This window comes from Aphelocoma coerulescens, chromosome 17, assembly GCF_041296385.1.
Source record: "Aphelocoma coerulescens isolate FSJ_1873_10779 chromosome 17, UR_Acoe_1.0, whole genome shotgun sequence".
In the NCBI taxonomy this organism is placed as follows: domain Eukaryota; kingdom Metazoa; phylum Chordata; class Aves; order Passeriformes; family Corvidae; genus Aphelocoma; species Aphelocoma coerulescens.
The window spans coordinates 3798707-3811554 of NC_091030.1; the positions used below are offsets into that span (position 1 = coordinate 3798707).

The following is a 12848-nucleotide window of genomic DNA, read 5'->3' on the forward strand; positions in this document are numbered from 1 at the left end:
TAGCACATTAGTTCAGAAATTTCCTCCTGAACATGGCTTTCCCAGGCAGCATGGGATGGATTGGATCAGTGCCCAGGCTTACCTGGACAGGATCATCTCCCTCTGTTCATGAGACTCCACATTTGGGACAGTTTCCTACCACACAGGAATACAGAACTCGGGAGGAAATTTCCTTCTTAGGTAACACTTGTAAAAAAGCACTGATGTAAGGGAGGGTCAGCCAGCACATTTAGTGCTTTGTGAAGTATTTTATGTACACCAGAAAACTTCTGGCTTTCCAATCATACATTTTTCATAGTCTGATAGTTTTTGTTTTTATAAAGAACAGATATTCTGGTAACATTTTTTCTTTTTCTCACTTCAGCAATTTTAAATATCTATTGTCACAGGTCAAATATTTTTCCCACCATTCCACTTTAATAATTTGACAGGTCTGTGGGGAATGTTGCCCTTAAGATAGATTATTTGTCCTAGGAGTTAGGAAGAAAACTGGAAAATACCTGCAAATTGTTGGTTTATTCTGCATAATTGTTTTCCCAGCTGGCACTACTTCTGCTCATCATCCCTTTAAATCCAGGTGGGATGGGCAGCAGCCCCTCTAGAGAGGCAGAGAGTAGCTCGTCTTTTTGTTTTAATGTTTTTTTAGCATTTATTCTCTTCAGGGTTCTATTTTCTATAAGCAATGAATTTTAAGACTTTCCTGAAGTTCTTTCTGTATCTTTTGAGGAGAGTTAGACTGCCTATTATTCAGCTTATTTCTGTTATATTAAAATTTATTTTTTCTATCAGGTTTTAGCCTGGAACTAGGAAGCCTTTTATAGGCTTTGTTTTGTTGAGACCTGAAAAATCCAGGATTTGCTGGAAGAGGGTGCTAGGGAGCAGGGAGTTGGGAAAAGCAGGTCTTGGTTGCTCATATTTGGTTTGTTTTAGGGGGTGTATTAAGATGAGCAGAGAGGTCTGTTAGTGCCTGAACAGATCACTCCTTCTAATGACTGCCAGACCAGGGACTTCTGGTCCACATTCTGAGCCCATCACTAGCACAGGCTGCTGCTTCCCCCGGTATTTAGGATACTTTTAGTAGCTGTTACAAGTTCTGAGGGTCACTGAATTGTGGACTCCAAGCCCTTTCCAAAGAGCAGCTCCTCCTCCTTGGGAGGCATCTCTTATTCTGCTTCCTGAAGTGAGGGGAGGTGAAGCATCCCAGGGCTGTGCCTCAGGGTTGGGGTTTATTTCCTTTCTGGGGCTCTTCAAGGGAGGTCAGGACTGCTCTGAGATGGGTGGCACAAAGAGCTGGTGTCTAAGAAAACTCTCTCCAAGCTGCAAATGAAGAGAGGAGGTGGCTGTGGCACAATCCAGCCAAATTATATTGATAATATGTAGCAATTATGTAGCACTTCACACGATCAGAGCACTTTGCAAACATTAACTAATTTACAGCATTTACTGAAAACAGATGTGCTTTTTCTGGGAAAACAGAGGGAAACAGTGGCTGTGCTGGCAGAGGGGAGCAGTGGCCAGGCTGAAGGCTTGTGGAGGAGCTGGGTGGTGGTACAGGGCTCCATGGAGCACCTTTGTAGCTGCCTGTACCTCCTGCTGGAGCAGGAAAGGGAAGATCTCTTCCTCTTCTATAGTTACTGAGAATGAAGGGTGATTTCATTCTGCTGAATGATCCTTTAATGAGCAAGAAGAACGCAGGCTGCAGTTGAAGGCAAGAAAACTGCTCTGCTGTGGTGACCCTCACGCTCTGATAACCACGGAGCAAGGCAGCTGACAGTGGCACACCCTGTCTCTGGGGAGCTACAGACAGGTAGGATTGCTTTGATAAACCTAAGGCTGTGTTCTGATTTTTGAGTCTTGATTTTTGTCTTCATTCTTGGTTTTGTTTGACACCCTGTGTGTATCTGCCCAGCCTTCTGTGCTTGGAACACCACCAGCTCCGCTCACATGGTGCCTTTTATTAAGCCATTATTAATGCAGCTATAAGTGACACGATGCCAGATGTCCTAGAGAGGCACAGTAAGGATGTGACTTTGCCCCTTCACCATGTGCAGCCTGTTTTGTCACCAAAATGAGAGGCTTCTATAGGGAATTACCTTAGAAGGTGCTCGAAGAAAAATCCTACCAGCCATGGGTATGAGAGCACAAACACCTGTGATAATTTCCTTTTCCCTTTCTTGGGGTCAGCCACTGCTTGCTTTGCCTCTTACTTTCTTTGCAGAGTAATTAAAAGAAAGATGTTTACATGGATGAGTGTTTTGCTATCAATACCATCCATGTTAACCTTATAAATTAGCCTTTTATGTGGTACTGTATCAAAAGGCTCTTGAAGTCTGATTGAATTATGCTTTACTTCCTTGCCCATTCTTCCTCGTCATTGCCACCTCCTCAAAGAAACGAATCAAGTTTGTTAGGCATGACCTCCCGTTAGTAAATCCAGGACAACTCTAAGCAGTCTGTGCTTGCCAAGTGTGCTCTGATGTCCCTGAGCAGGGAACGTGGACTTCTGCACAAATACAGAGATTTTAATGCTGTGTTTAAGGGGTGGAGGGAGAGGTAAAGCTTGTGGGACTGGAGGGCAGGAGCTGCCTAAAGGATGAGGGGTGTGTTGAGGCAGGAGGGGAATCCTTGCAGCACCATAGGTGTGGGTTAAAGATCATCAAAGATGGTCACAAAATGCAGTGGGATGCTCCAGCAGCGTTGCAGCCTGGTGTTGAACGGGAAGAGCAGAGAAGAAAATGGGAGCTGTGATGTTCCAGGGCTGGGCTGTGCCACAGAGCACGGAAGGGAGGTGGCAGAGCCCAGGGGATTTGGCGGTGCTGCGGTGGAAAAGCTGGACCTTGGAGCAGAGATAAGGGAGGTGGAGGGGATGGGCAGTGGAGCAGTGCAGGCTGGAAGGCTCCAGGGTAGGACAGAGCAGGGAAAAGGGCTGGGAGCGCTGGTTTCTGGCAGTGCTGCAGTGCAGAGGAGCTGTGCGGAGCCGGGGGAGGGAATGCAGGGAGGGAGCCTCGTGGAATGATGCAGTGCAGAGCAAGGAAGAGGGAAAGCTGTGCTGCAGATCCTAGAGCTCAGGTAGGATTTGGGGAAAGAGCAAGGACTGTCTGGATGCTGAAAGGCTGGAGCACAACAGCTCTGGGCATTCACTTGCCTCTACCAAGCACAGCAGGAGGGAGACAATATTTTTTAGGGAGGCTCAAAAATAAGTTATTTCATAAACTAGTCTATTGGGGTTTCTTCAAGCTTTTTTTCCTTCCCTGTGAGAGTGAAATTTGATTTGACATGTGACTCTTGTGTCATCAAATGACTCCAGGATCTGGGGCTTTAGAAAAAAGATGAATGGTGGTATCTGCAGATGTGAGCTTAGGAAGCAGAGTCACAGTGACAGCAGGAGCAGAGCTATGCTTTGATACTTGAGTGACTGCTTCCTTTAATTTCAGTTTTCACTTTCATTATGTGTTTTGCTCAAGAAACTACTCTTTTTTTTGCTTAAAACTGCCTTTACCCAGTCTTGCATAAGATTCTCCCATCTTAGTGTGGCACTATAACAGATTTACTGGACAAGGAAATGTTCAGTGTTGCTACAGAAATACAGGAGGTCCTAATCAAGCAGATTATTTTCCAATTACAGATGAATTTATTTTGCTTGGTGTGTGTTAATGCTTGGGTGAAATTTCAGCAGAACTTGAAGTCAACCTACACGAGGTTAGGAGAATGTGATTATTCTTTTTTACTTGATTTCTGTTTCCTTTCAAATGTCTACAGGGGCTTTTCTGCACTAAAGACGAAGGGGTTACAAATTCCAGTTTAGGAGGAAGGCTCTACTTGAGGGACAGGAACAGATTTTTGAAGCACAAGTGTGTTGCTTCCTCCTATAGCACTTGTCACAAATCAAGACATTCACTGAACAAAAAATGCTGAGCCTTGGAAGTTACTCAGATTTTAAACTTAGAAGAGAAATGCGAAATATGTTTTAAAATATCACATGAGATCTGTGTGAGGATATCTGGTTGTGTGGTGGGCCAGAGCTCTGCTGAGGATGCAGAAGGACAAGAACTGCTGATGGAGCTGGGACTGTGGGCACCAATTCCAGAGTGGCACCTAAACGCTGCAAGGACTGTTCCCTTTTCCACATGCCCCAATAGATGTCAACCCATCCCAGAAATATTATCTTGCCCCTGAAATGCTCCACTAAATTTTGCCTGGAAGTGCCTAGCCTCCCTCACTATGTTTCTGGATAGGAAATGGTACTTCCCCTAATTAATTCCAATGTTTTTAAGTTCTAGTTGCTCATGGCTGAGACAGTTTCACCAGGAATCAGCACAGATGTAACTCTATTCAAGCAACACCCTTAGAAGCAAACCCAGTGTTGTCTGAGAGCAGGTCTGCACAACCAGCTGGGAAAAGTGCTGTTATTTGCTGTCACCTCCCAGAAATTACAGCTGGAACTGTTATTACTCCCTGGCACAATGTCCCAGATTGTCAGAGGGACCACTCCCCTGGAGCGCTAAGGCTGTTCCGCCAGGAATTAACTCAGGCCCTTCCAAGAGGTTGGAGTGTGAATCGCTGTCATCTCACTCGACCCCTCCTGAAAGGGGAGCAGGAAATGCTCAGCTGATTATTTGGTTGGATCTGAAAAAAAAAAGCAGGGAGGTTGATCGCTCAGTTGATTATTCCCCGGTTTAAACGTTACCCAGGTCTTTCCTCTATTCAGCTGCCTGCCTTCCTTATTCTCCCCTCACCGGGATTACAGATAAGAAGATGGAGTGCTCAGTGAAAACGGAGAGGTTTTGTTGGTAGATCTGCTCATCTATCAAAGTCCAGGCTGCAGCCTTTTTTAAATTGACTCTACTACTTTTCTTCTTTCATAAATTACTCTAAAAAATAGAGACAAAAGGCTGCCAACTGTGTTAGTTCCTGGAAAAATCCTTCTTCTGTTTAATATACAACTCTTGAGAGACATTTAAAAGTGAGATGCAGCCATGTGTGAATGCCTGCATATATAGAGCCATATCACACCAAGAATTTCAGCAGCTCACATGCTGACTTTGCTGCGGATTCCAGGGAGTTTTTTCCCCAAAAGATGCTTGTTTTAGGTTGGAGAGATCTTTGTGGTCAGCCCTTCAGAGACAAGGCTCTTCACTCACCCACACTGACTGCATCATCCAGGGGGATATTGGTACCCAAATCTACCACCTCTTCCCAGTTACTCCAGCTTGTTTGGGCACAGGAGGTTTGCAGACTTGTTGTTGCCGAGTCTGCAGCCTTGTGGTTTGGGGACTTGTCTATAAAGCCCAAAATTCTGAATTTCTTTTCATATTTATCTATTGCCATTTCCTAGGAGCTTTTCTAAGTCTTGGGAGCTCTGCAGAAGAATGGGTGTTTCTTCTGGTTCTACCCATGTGCACACCCCTGCAAAGTCCTGTTGCAATGGAAATTTCATGAAACACTTGTGGCCATGGCACTGGCAGTGTGGGATTGTTGCTGTACTTCAGGTCCTTTTCCAAGTGTGGTGGCAGGAATTCAGCTGGTAGCTCACAGGGAAAGCCCAGAGGCAGCTGTTGGTCAGAGCATGGGCAGTCTGGAGGTTCATTGATAAAAATCTTACAGCTTCTGAATGCTTAGGAACCACTCTGGCCTCCAAAATATGACCTAAACTGGTAATGCCATTCCACAGAATTGGGTTTTCTTGCCATTTCCTCTCTGTCTTTCCCCACTGTTAAGTCATTGCTGCTGTGAAACATCCACAGGGAGATGGGGGCAGTGAATCACTCATCTCTGCTGGAACAGGTGGTGATTCACATGTTCTTTAAAACTTGAACTCACTATTTCTGTTTTGCCTTTCTCTGTCACAGGATTTCTTTCATACCTGGCATGTTCCTATGAAGAATCTTCATTCACTGTCATGGCACCACCCCTCAGTCTTTCACTTTAACACATTAAGTGTCTTCACCTGCTCTGAAAACAGTCCTTTAAGTGACTACTTTGACCTCTCTGTGCCCTCATTTGTGCTGGGTTCTAACATGATGCAGAATCTCAGTGGCAAAGCACCAGGCACCTGTGATATGAGGCTGAGACCCTCCAGTGAGGTGAACAGAAAAAAAAGGCTAAGATAAAGCATTTTAAATTCTCGATTTCTAACATCACAGGGAGTATATAAGAAACTGATAATGAGAGGGAAGCAGAAAAAAGAATTCTTGTTTCCTTAAAGTATTTGCAGTAACTGGCAGGACTGGTCCTAGGACACAGTTTGGTTGATGCTGTGCTGTGCATGAGAGCAGTGCCCTCAGCTCTGCTTAACTTAATGTATTAACTTAGTTAATGTATTAACTTAGAAATTTCTGAAAAACAGAAGGTGGGAGCAGAGCCTGAACCAAAACTTTCCAGCTGGAACAGTTGCTTATGTTCTCTTTGTTCCAGAACTTCAATCCCCCTTTCCCAAGCAGCAGTGAGAGGACATTGCCAAGTTTGCTTTTGTTTTGTCATCTGGGGGAGGCACAGCCCTGCTCAGCTCCCCCATTGCAGTGGAAAGGAGCAGTGTTTGGGCTCACACTTGACCTTGCTCTGATTTGGGAGAGCAGAGCTAAAGGAATAAAATAGGCAGAAGGGCATCAAATATCCAAGGTGTGCAAAGGAGTGGGGAGTGGTCATTACAGAGCAGCAGATGGGAAGAGAAAATTCATCATCTTTTGCCTTTCAGGAATAAATGAGATAGTTGAGTGTTTGTTGCCTCGAAATTGCTTTCATTAAACCCCACTGTTTGAGAGAACAAGACAGAGATTTAACCTGCAGCAGACGTAAAAGGAGAGACTGGCATTTGACCTGACCAAAGAATTGGCACCTGACTCCAAACCCTTGTGGGTGCTCCATAAACAGACTGAGGTTTTCCTCTTCCCAAAGTAGTTTTATCCTTCAGAGCTGCTCTGTGCACTGGAGGCAGCAGCCCAGGCTCCTGGCTGCCAACCTTCCCTCTGTGCCCAAGTCACAAGATTGGTCCCCTCCATCACACGGTGTCACCTCACCCCCTGCCCTGCCACCACCAGGGACTGATGTCTGTGTGCAGTGGATTTTGTCACAAATCTTGATTGTATTCTATGCTCCAGTGCATTCAGTTTACAAGGGCAAAACCCCTCTTCTCTTGGCACTTTACACCAGGCACCCTTCCCTTACAGAAATGTGTTTTCCAACAGGTTCAGACAGATGCAAAGTGAAAGTTGTTTTCTGTTACCTGGCATGCAAGAAGATTTTTTATTTTTCTTGCTTTTTGCTCAGTCCAAGGTGACAGACCAGCAGAACCGAAAATATTTGTCAGACAGTTTTTCAGAATATTTTCTTTCACTAAACACTGAAAAAATTGTAAAGGTGAGCATCAGAGTGGGGAACTCATCTGTGTTACCAATGAGGAAGATTCATCCTTTTTAGCTGTCATGAAGTTTGCAAAGTTGCTTATGTCGGCTTTGGTTTCATTGTCAGACGACTTAGTTCCAGTTGAGCTCTTCCATTTAAGCTGTTAAACAAATGAAAAGCAAAATTGTCACTTTTAAATAGAGTCCGCACATAATCACATTTTGAAATGGTCCTCTGTGGTGGGAGCAGGAGTTGTGTGCATTATGATATTGAATTTTAAATAATATATTACACAAAATAGCTTCCAATTTGATTTGGGAGGGATAGATTTTCATGAATTATTGAGTATTTGATTATTGTAGAAAGCCTCTGCTGTTATGCACTGAAACTGTCACTCTCCCAGGCCTATGATAGATGAGTTTGGTTATCAATATTTAAAGTTCCGGTCAGCCCGTGTGCCTGGCTGCTGATACCAGTGACACGGACTAATCAGCAGTAATGTATATGTGCCTCCTGTCTCTTGTTTGCCAGGCAGAGCTGGAGCAAATTGAGTGGAGAAGATTCCCAAGTGATTTGTGGACGGGTTTGTCATTCTGAGCAGAAGCCCCTTTGACACCACTGCATAGAAATGAGGTGGAGAGAAGTTTGCTGGGCTCTCAGAGTGGGGGTGAGCGGAGCCCAGCAGGCAGCAGATAGGAGCCTTTCTTTTCTGGGGTGATAAGAGCTGAGCAGCATTTACAGATATGAGTATTTAATGTGAAAAAGAGAAGCTGGCAAGCATCAAGGGAGTAAAATTTTACTGTCAGCTACCAAAATATTCTGAGTTGTTGAATATGAGCCTGAACTTCCTGGAGGGTTGTTAACCCCAAGGACACCTTGGAGGCTTGTGCAAGTAGGACTGGGACTTTTTAAGGTCTTTGAAAACCCCACATGTTTCTGTGGAGAAGCAGCCTGACTGCACAGGACCTTTATTTTTATTGGTGCATCCACTCAGAGGGTTGTAAGGGAGATTGCTGGCAGAAATACTCCTGATGCACGTCTAAAGTATTGTGCAAACCAAATATTGCACAGAAACGAAAGGGTTTGTCATCTGCTGCTTGAAAAGCAAAGCCCAGTACTGAGCGACCTCTGTCCCTTGCTCTAGATGATGTGGAGATGACAATGACTCTAAACAGGTTAATTAAAGCAGACCCAAATTGCCTGGCTCCAGTGGGAATGCTGCAGGAGAAATCTGCACCCAGAAATTTGCAGTGTTGGGCTGTGATTGCAGGCAGGAGAGAACCAAAATAGAAGCAGCACTTTTGCAGTTAATGTGCTGACTTGTACTTGTCTAATTAAGGCTGGATGTGCCAGTGGGTAACAACAAAGCAGATGACAAATATTGTGGTAACTGTTGCTCCGTGGAGTCCCTGTAAGAATTGAAGAACACCGTGGTTTGGTTACCTGCTTTGCAAAAGGGGTATTTAGCTTTAATTCAGTGATTTAGCTGAGATCAGAGCCCAGAACAAAACCCAACAGTTTAATTTCTGTAGCTCTTGTATAAGAATGGCTCACAGCTTTGTTTTCAAAAGGGAAGAGAGAAGTAGGAGAAAGGAGAAGTTGTTGCTATACAAGTGTTTAAAAAGGTGAAAAGAACAATGCAACTTTGTATCTTAAAGCAGGATGCAACTCTTATATTATGGGACAGAGGAAGCCAAAAAAGACCCCTGGCTTGTCCTTGTGTTACTCCTGTATTTAGTAGGTGTGTATTAATCATAATCAACTGTAAACTGCAGCACACAAACGCACCCATCCCGAGCCCTTGGTGTCCTTGGGAAGCTGTTAAATATAGCCTAATCAAACAGAATCTGGTAATCACTGGAGAGGCTGCACCTTGGCAGCTGCTGAAAGGTAGCAAAGATGTCACAAACCACATCAAAATCACCATGGCCAGTTCAGTCCCTGGGTTCAGCCCTTTTTGAACAACGTCTTTTATTTTCCTATTCCATGCAGGGGCAGGAGGCAGGAAAGATCTCAGAGCAGGTTGTGCTCCTTCATTTGTGGGTGAGCAGAGAGCTGGGGCAGCAGGGCAGAAGCAGGATGGACTAGAGGAGAGTGATGGCTCAGGAGGGTGAAGATTCATTTTGTTATGGCCCCATTTCCCCCTTCTTTCTTCTCATTTCCCTTTCAGGAGTCTCATCTTCTCTCCTGGGGAAGGGAATATCTTTGGGTAGAGCTGTAAAACCTTTATCATTTCTGCTCTCTGTCTCCAGAAACGTTTTCCCTCTTGACACTGATTGCAGTGAAGTTCACAAAAGTTAAACCTGTTGCAGGTTAGGAGATTTAATGAATCTGAAAAGCTTGGTGTGGTCAGAGAGGATTCTCAGGGCATGCTGTACCACAGATGTTTCTCTACAACTGCACACCTCCCTAGTCTAGATCCTTCCCTCACCTCCCACTCCTTCCTTGCTATTATTAGATGGATTTATTCTGTGTCTGGGGTCAGTTCTGGCTGTATTTGGTCCATTTGCATAAGCCTGCAGTAAGGGAAGGAGCTGACAGGGAAGTGTTCCTTTTGTTGCTCTTAGTCTCATAATTCAGCTCAGAGCTTGGCCTTTGGGGACGGCAGGTTTCCAGCTGATGTGCTGTAATAACATGCACACAGGTTTCATATTTAAAAATTCACAGAGGATGAATAATTACAGTGTCCTGCCCAGCGGTGTGGTTGGTGACACGTCCTCGCTGACCTGAGATGTTTCAGAGACCAGGGAAGGGCAAAGATCCCATGAGCTTTTGTTCCCTATTAACTTTGTGGACTCAGAAGAGGCCAGGTTGTGCCCCCAGGTGACTAGCAGGGGCACAATAAAATCTAGAATTTCTCAGTTTCCTTGCTCATATCCCTTATCTTCAGGAAGGTTTTAAACCAGACCACCTGCATTTATAACCTGCTGTGGTTCCTGCCTGGCTTCATCAATAATGTATTTCTTACCTGTTCTCCTGACTTTGGGGAAATGTGAGATTTGCCTCTTGAATACTTGTGATTGGACTCATCTCTGGTTCCTAGACAAGTTCTGGGACAGCTTTTATCTTTACTTCATTACAAGGGTTGTCATTCATGCCTGAGAAGTGACAAAGCCATCCCCTTCCCTTCAGCAATGCCTGGCCTCTGCTGTCAGAGTTTGCCCTGAGCAAATCAGCAGCTTCTGTGAGGGGATACTTTTTTTCCCGTGTCGCTCTAAATATTTTTAAGAAAATTCTTCCTTCCCTGCTGCACTTTCCTGGATGTACTGGGACTACTGGGTTGAAACTTCACTAGTTTCAAGTAAAGTTTCAAGAACATCTGAAGAGAATCTTAGTCCTGAAGTCATGTACAAGGACAAGTTAGAGCTCCTAGAGCAACTGGGGACCCTCTTAGCTCTCCTTATTATCAACAGCCAGGTTAAAAGGTCATGCCTTGATGTAGTTTGGAAGAAGAATTCCTAAAGTCCTGTCAGGAACACAAATCCATTAAGAATTTGAATCCCTACACCTACTGTCCTGTAATATGCTGATGCTGCTTTGTCTTGAAGTGTGAGAGGACTTGGGCAGCAATTGTGCAAATAACGTTGTCTAGTATTGTTCTAATCGCTCATGTGCACTCAGCTTAGTCCTGGAGCTATAAATATTTCAGCCCTGTTCCTCTCACCTGGGTTCATTAAGCACTTAAAGGCTCATAAGTGAGGCAGCAGGGAGGGAAGCAGACCCCAATCATGCTCTGCAGAGCACCAGAACTTCTGTGCTGCACCGCAGTGTTTATCAAACGCTCTGCCTGGATGTGGAGATGGCAGTGGTTGAGCAGAGTTTAGGACACCTTAACTCCACTTCTGTGCTTTAATAGATCTTGCTTTAGTGAACAATTTCTTGCTGCCTTAAGAGGAATTTCTGCTGTTCCTTTTCTCTTGACTCACCTCAAATATGCACAACCTTAACTACAATTTAAACCAGGGCTTTTGGGCTGCCTGGCTGGGTACCCAGCTCTGTGGCCCCACACGGTAACTCCATAGATTGAAACACAGAAATTCCAGCCGTGTTGGAAGGCTCAAGGGCCATTTCCTAGCAATTAAGGCAGACAACTGAAGGCATGAGGCTTTTCCTACAGGACATTAACCCCAGCTGCCCTTTGGCTATTTGGGAGGCAGGCTGAGGTTGATGGTACTTTAACACAGCTGCAAAGGACGGGTGTGGCAAAACAATTAGAGTAGATACTTGTATCTCCTAAACGTGGGGGTTTTTTCCTTCATTTGTGGATGCCTGAAGTGATGTTCCCTATGTAGGTTGAAGCCCAGGTGTTACCATGGACCCACTCTGGTGGAGGAATTTCCTTGAGTGGTCTGGAGAGTGAGGCTGTTTCTGGATGAGTCATTCTGGTTATGATGGTGGTGGTTGTAATGAAGGAAAAACCTCTCTGTGGATCAATCACAGCCATAAATCCTGTCTGTGCTGCAGGGACCACATGGGATCTTCTCCAGGGAAGAGTCTCCTGGGGAATCTCCTCTGAGAGATCAGGAGCAGCCCGGATGTTTTCTCTTTGGGAAGGGACATTCTACTGATGGCACAAAGTAAGGAGAGTTTTATTTACTGGGAAAGTGCTGACTGGGCCATCAATCAGCCCTCATACAAGTCTGGAGTTATTAATAAAAAACCTGGTAATCTAACACCTGCTCTCAATCTTCCTTTCAGAGGGCATAAAAAGCCACAAGATCAGCCTCAGCAGTTTTGTGCATCTCCTGGACTTGTTAAATCTCTCTCACTTCCTTTAACTCACTTCCTGAAATCTTAAGCATCGATGCTTTATGCTCTGCCTTGTAAATGAAGCCTGTTATTATCATTGAGATAGTGTTTTTATGGCATAAATAATGAGCTGAAACAGGGGAAGAGGCGTTGTGTGGAATTACTGCCTGAACTGAGATGGAAATAATCAATATGTCCTCACTTACAAATCTCATCTGCATGTCGGCTCCATCTCCCTGCCTGTCTCACTCTCAATTCATTGCACAGGAGGCCAAATAAAACATGCTGGTGTCATTGATCTGGTTTATTCATAGCTGGAGATAGAAATGCATCATTCAAAATTAATGGAAGGCGTACTCCTTACTGGCCCATCCTGATGGGAGTATCCTGCACCCCAGCATGGTTGGAGGATAGAGGTGGGATTCAAGATTCAGGGTTCATCTCTGGTGTTTGGAACCTGGCTCACCATGTTTGGTCCTATCACATGTGGGAGAGCAAAAGCAAAAAGGGATTTTTTTAGGTTACTTCATCCTATACATTTCATATTAGTGAGAAGCTTGCAGTGGGACCTGGGTCTGCAGTTTTAGTAATTTGGTCTGGAGACATTTGAGAATTAACACAGGGCAGGACAATAATGGCTTAAATTGGGTATTTGTAGCATCCATAGAGAAAATTGGACCCATGATACATTGAACATATTAAAAAACCCCATGGATGTGGAACGTGGTGTTAGAGGAAGTGTTTATCAAATAGCAGGT

The 12848-nt window shown here is 44.6% G+C and overlaps 1 long non-coding RNA gene across 3 annotated transcripts; it reads left to right on the forward strand.

Moving 5' to 3' along the window:
* Nucleotides 1-622: 622 nt before the first annotated feature.
* On the forward strand, nucleotides 623-12468 carry LOC138119807 (uncharacterized). 3 transcript variants are annotated; one of them, XR_011155629.1, is made up of 3 exons: nucleotides 623-1807; nucleotides 11806-11918; nucleotides 12040-12468. It is a non-coding gene; the product is annotated as an uncharacterized lncRNA (long non-coding RNA). The 3 variants fall into 3 exon arrangements; XR_011155630.1 differs by lacking the exon at nucleotides 623-1807 and adding an exon at nucleotides 11544-11697; XR_011155631.1 differs by lacking the exon at nucleotides 623-1807 and adding an exon at nucleotides 11546-11645.
* The last annotated feature ends 380 nt before the right edge of the window (nucleotides 12469-12848 follow it).